Source organism: Tasmannia lanceolata, unplaced genomic scaffold (assembly GCF_043159265.1).
Source record: "Tasmannia lanceolata isolate RefF3 unplaced genomic scaffold, GAP_Taslan_0.1 ptg000020l, whole genome shotgun sequence".
Lineage (NCBI taxonomy): Eukaryota > Viridiplantae > Streptophyta > Magnoliopsida > Canellales > Winteraceae > Tasmannia > Tasmannia lanceolata.
Window position 1 is genome coordinate 9082897 of NW_027518697.1, and position 5536 is coordinate 9088432.

The 5536-nt window shown below is 40.8% G+C and overlaps 1 long non-coding RNA gene across 1 annotated transcript; it reads right to left on the reverse strand.

The window, feature by feature from the left end:
• Positions 1 to 239: 239 nt before the first annotated feature.
• LOC143854709 (uncharacterized) lies at positions 240 to 1016 on the reverse strand. The gene is made up of 3 exons (XR_013237576.1): positions 902 to 1016; positions 564 to 634; positions 240 to 446 (listed from the first exon to the last, which is right to left on the reverse strand). It is a non-coding gene; the product is annotated as an uncharacterized LOC143854709 (long non-coding RNA).
• Positions 1017 to 5536: the final 4520 nt, after the last annotated feature.

A 5536-nucleotide genomic window follows, 5' to 3' on the forward strand; every position in this document is an offset into this window, starting at 1 on the left:
GGCAACAACTATGGAATAGAAAAACACTTTCACTCATAAGCAATCAGTACCAGCTGGATGGATTTACGAGAATCAGTAAAAGAAATAAGTAAGAACAATTAGAAAAATAAAAGGAAAGGAAAGCATTTAAGAGTAAAAATTGAGGAATCAGACCCAACACCTAAATCAGACAGAAACCCAAGAAACAAGAACAAAACCAGACAAATGTCAGCTAATAAAACCACACAAACAAGCAAGAAAATAAAAAGGATAAACGGGGTTTAAAAGGCTAGTAAAATGTCTTATCAATGGTGTGTAGAGCCCCATCACAACATACTATAACAGCTTCCAACGAAGGGGACAACAACACATAAAAAGCAAACCAGTCGAGAGAATCCAGAGGAGATTCCTTTGGGAGGGGAATGGCGAATCCAAAGGCATCCATCTGATGGCGTGGGAGTCTAATGCTAGGAAAATAACAACAACAAACCACGTATAGAGAGACCAGAACAGAAAAAAGACAAAAATGAAAAACAGAGCTTGTAGGAAAAAATCAGAAATTAAGGCAAGGAAGAAACACATACCTGAAGAGGATGGTAAAGAAGCTGCCACCCATGCTTCCTCATTTCCAGCAACGTTCAAGTAGAGAAGAACTCTATGCAACCCAACGATAAAAATTAAAGATATTAAATGGCATGAACTCTATGCAACCCAAAATTAATAAAATCAGTATTATCATTGTTATGAACAAACCCCTCTTGTTTCCACGATTTGCAATTTCAATGTCAAAATAAAACAAAAGAACAAACACAAGCAAACACACAAAGACACAGATATTTATGTGGTTCAGCAAAGCCTACATCCACGGCATAAAATCCACTATACAAACAGAAGATTACAAGAGAAGATCAGTGTCTCTCACCAACAACCCATAAGAAACACTAGCACACGCTTTTCCCTTTTTACCTCTCAAACCCTCTTCGAAATAAGCCCTAAGAGCCCCTCTCTATAAAGCTTGTGTAAAGCGGGCCCTAACTTATTCTTTTTGGTATGGGTGTTCATTATTCTGTTTTAACTGAATAATCGAACCGAATTGAATTGATTCAGTCAGTTCGGTTCGGTTTTCTGCTAATTCGGTTCGGTTTCGGTTATCTCGGGAAAAAAGTTCGGTTAACCGAATAATTAAAATTAACCAAAAAGAAACATTATTTTTTCAAAAAATGGTGCCTTCCATTTGATTGATCAAAACTTCAATAGGTTGTGCCTAAAAAACTGTTTTGATAGATTGATCATAGCCCTCCGATCATACCGTCCAAATAGATTTTTTTTTTGTCTTTTTCTATCACTATTCGATTATTCGGTTATAACTAAATAACTGAATTTTTAATCGGTTCGGTTTCGGTTCGATTTTCTTAAAATTTGGTTCGATTTCAGAATCTGAAATTTGATAACCGAAATTATTTCGGTATTTCGGTTCGGTTATAACCGATTGAACACCATTGCCTTTTGGGCCGAAAAATACATAAACGAACCGGGCCAAACGGTTACGGATTATGGGCACCTTTTAAAACAAGAATGAAACACGGGCTAATCTTCAAAATCGAGTGGTCAAAAGACCCTGATACCCTTCTGACATCGACAAAGTCTCCCTTTTTCATTACTGCCTCTTAAATTGCGTGCTCCACGAAGCTTCTTTTGGTTCGTTTGAATGTGTATTTGAACCGACAGAACCTTGGGTTCGTTTCTATCTTGGCCGTCAGAAATAACTAGAGACGGATGGATGCTTGGCACGTGTTGGAAAACGTTTTGAAACTCTGACAACCCAAAGTCAATCATTATCTTTTCTCACTTCTCTTTTGGCTTATAACGGTAACGTTATTGAATATGTCTCATTTGGCTTAGAATCTTTTCACTTCTCTTTTGGCTTGTAACGGTAACGTTATTGAATACGTCTCTTTTGGTTTAGAAGAACGACGTTATTGAATCTTTTATTATTTCTCACATCTCTTTTGGCTGAGAACGCCGCCGGAATATTAAGGGGTACGCCGGCGGAAATAGGGTGTAAGCGAAAATAGGGTGTACACCGGCGGAAATAGTGGGTACGTCGACGTAAATAAAGGGATACGCCGCCGGAAATAGGGAGTACGCCGTCGTAAATAATGGGGTATGCCGGCGTAAATAATGAGGACCAAAAGAAAAGGGAAAAGATTATAAGCCAAAAGAGACATATTCAATAACATTACCGTTCTAAGCCAAAGTGGGAAAAGATAACGTCAGCGTTCCAAAAAGTTTTCCAACACATGTCAACCATCCATCTGTCTCTAGTTATTTCCGACGGCCAAGATAGAAACAAACCCAAGGTTCTGTCGGTTCAAATACACATTCAAACGAACCAAAAGAAGCCTAGTGAAGTGTGCCAATTTAATAGGCAGTAATGAAAAAGGATGACTCTATTGATGTCATAAGAGTATCATAGTCTTTCCACCACCCGATTTTGAAGATTAGCCCGTGTTTCATTCTTGTTTTAAAATGTGCCCGAAATCCATAATTTCTTGAAACATGAGCCCACATTCTATACTTTTCTCAAATTTCGGACCCAACTTGGTTTAATTCAAGACACCAAACTCAATAATCATCATAGAGAGAATAGGGTAAATGGGGTCAAAAGGCCGCGCCTATAAAGTAATGGGGAAGACTTGAGAAGGTATAAATGGAGAGAGCACGAGAAATCCTAACATCCAATGAAAAATATGCTACCTTGAATTAGATTATTTTTTCATGCTTTTTAGGGTATTTTCATGCTCCCCACCTCTTATTATCTAAGGCCATGTTTGGCCACCATGAAAAACTAGTCCATGGAATATTTGTTGGGCCAGTTGTGAGAGATGAATGGGAGATACAGAAAATTGGGGGTGGGACCTTGGGAGTGAGGGGGTGCATGAAAAGCTCCGAAGTCAGGAAAACAAAAAATCAATCTTAACTAGGCATTTTCCTTCAAAAAACCCTGGCCCTGTTTGGTTGTTGGGATTTTATTGGAAGAAGTAGTCAAAGGGGAGGTGACAAGCATGGGAGTTGTGTAGGCTTGTCTAAGGGAGAAGAGTGGTAGTCAAAAAAGAAAAAAGCGGCAGGTGTTAAGTTGCTAGAAGAGGTGTGGAAATATTTATGTGTCATTATCAAAATGGGTGGTGAAAGAGAGAGAAAGAGAGGAAAAAATGCAATGATTATATAAGACAATCAAATTCTACTATTCTTCTCACAAAAAAACTTCAAAAAGGAGGTTTACCATTTGAATCTTAGTAGAGGGGACAACTCCCCCACACATCAGCGCCACGTAAGAAAAAAGCTAATGATGATGTCTTCTCAATGTCAAATGGAATTCGAGCTCAAATTTTACAACCAAACAACATTTGGCTTTCTATATCCCCTCATGCTCCGCGGTCTTTCACCTATTGTGCAACCAAACAGGGCAAGACCCAGTCCGGATTTTGATGCTTTCGCTGCTCTCTAGTTTTTCACGGTTGTCAAACATGGCCCAAGTCCTCCCTTCCCCACACCACTCACAAAGTGACAAGCCACAACTGGTCCCACTAAAATTTCACGGAATATTTTTTTCATGCTTGCCAAACATGCCCTTATTTACCAAATATTTCCACACTAATCAGTGGGCATTACGAATAGGGGTGTAAACGAGCCGAGCCGAGCCGAGCTTGGCCAGGCTCGGCTCGGCTCGTTAAGTCAATGACTCGGCTCGGGCTCGAACCAGGCTCGGGCTCGGCTCGGCTCGGTCAGGCTCGCGAGCCTTAACGAGCTTGCCTTATAAAGTTTCTCACATGCAACTCTGTTGGTAGCAAAAGCAGCAAATAAGAAAAAAAAAAACGTAATCATTACAACCCAAATGTTTTAAATGAAATATTACGAACAAAAAGCTAAACGTTATGACAATTACGAAAAAATTACTAATTAAAAGTTTCAAGTTATGACAATTACAGAGAAAAAATTAATTTCTCCGCCGCGTTTTTGTGTGAATGTGTGATGATGTTGATGTTGACAACACGCATCACTGCGTTCTTGTGTGAATGTGTGATAATTTGATGTTGACAACACTGTTGACAAAACAGACAAAACAGATTAGGATATTATTTTATAAAAAATGTAAAGTGGGTTTCTTAACGAGCCGAGCCGAGCCTGGCCTAACTCGGGCTCGGCTCGTTAAGCTTAACGAGCCTGGCAAGCCGGCTCGGCTCGGCTCGTTAAGGATTCGAGCCGAGCTCGAGCGAGCTTCCGAGCCCGAGCCAAAATTGACACCCCTAATTACTAGGGCTGCAACTCGAGTCGGGTAAAACCCGACCCGCATCGACCCGACCCGAAAATAGCCTGGGTCGGGTTTAGGTTTCATGGGTTTCGAGTCGAGCCGGGTTCAGCATTCAAAAGCCCGCATGAATCTCGGGTCGAGCCGGGTTTGAAGGGGCCCGACCCGAGTTACATAAGTTATAGTATGTACATTTTTTTCTATTGTTAGTTAAAAGTTAAAGGGATAATTACATTTACACCCCCTCTAGTTTCTGCCACATCCACTTCCACCCCTATAGTTTAAAACGTGACAAATACACCCTTGTAGTTTCAATTTGTTTAAGGTAGGCCCCCTCAGCTGAAGGTTCGTCCATAGATTGAAGGGTTAGGATGATCCGATGGAGCTAATTTTTTGGGCACACCCTAACTATGCAGGACCCATCAAATGAACGCTTTGGATCATCCAAACAATGTGGGCCCACATTATTTGGATGATTTTTTGGTAGTGTTTGGATTCGGGTAGGGGCCCACATTATTTGGATGATCTAAAGCGTTCATTTGATGGGTCCTGACATAGATATGGTGTGCCCAAAAAATCAGCTCCATCGGATCATCCTAACCCTTCAATCTATGGACGAACCTTCAGCTGAGGGGGCAAACCTTAAACAAATTGAAACTACAGGGGTGTATTTGTCACGTTTTAAACTATAGGGGTGGAAGTGGATGTGTCAGAAACTAGAGGGGGTGTAAATGTAATTATCCCAAAGTTAAAAGTGAAAACCCACGCACCCCTGTTACTGTATGTGACTATGTGAGTGTAATTTCTGCTTCTATGAGTTGAGTTGATTCAAGTGTTTGATTCGGCATTGTTTGATTGTAATTACAACATTGTTTGATTACAGCATTGTTTGATTCAACTGTGATGTGAGTGTAATTACATCATTGTTTGATTCAAGTGTAATGTGAGTGTAATTTCTGCTTCTATGAGTTGAGTTGCCTTGCCAAACAAGAATTTTCCTTAAAAATTTGCGTCAACGTGAAAAAACCCGACCCGACCCGAGATTTATCATGGGTAGGGCCGGGTTTGAGAATCGTGGGTTTTCCGAAAAAAAACCCGACCCGACCCGACCCGAGATATTTCTCGGGTAGGGTTGGGTTCTCCAAAACCCGACCCGCCCGACCCGAGTTGCAGCCCTACTAATTACGAACGTTTCCGGGGGTAAGAAAAGGGTAAAAAACCATCTCACGTGCACTTCAACTTCACCCA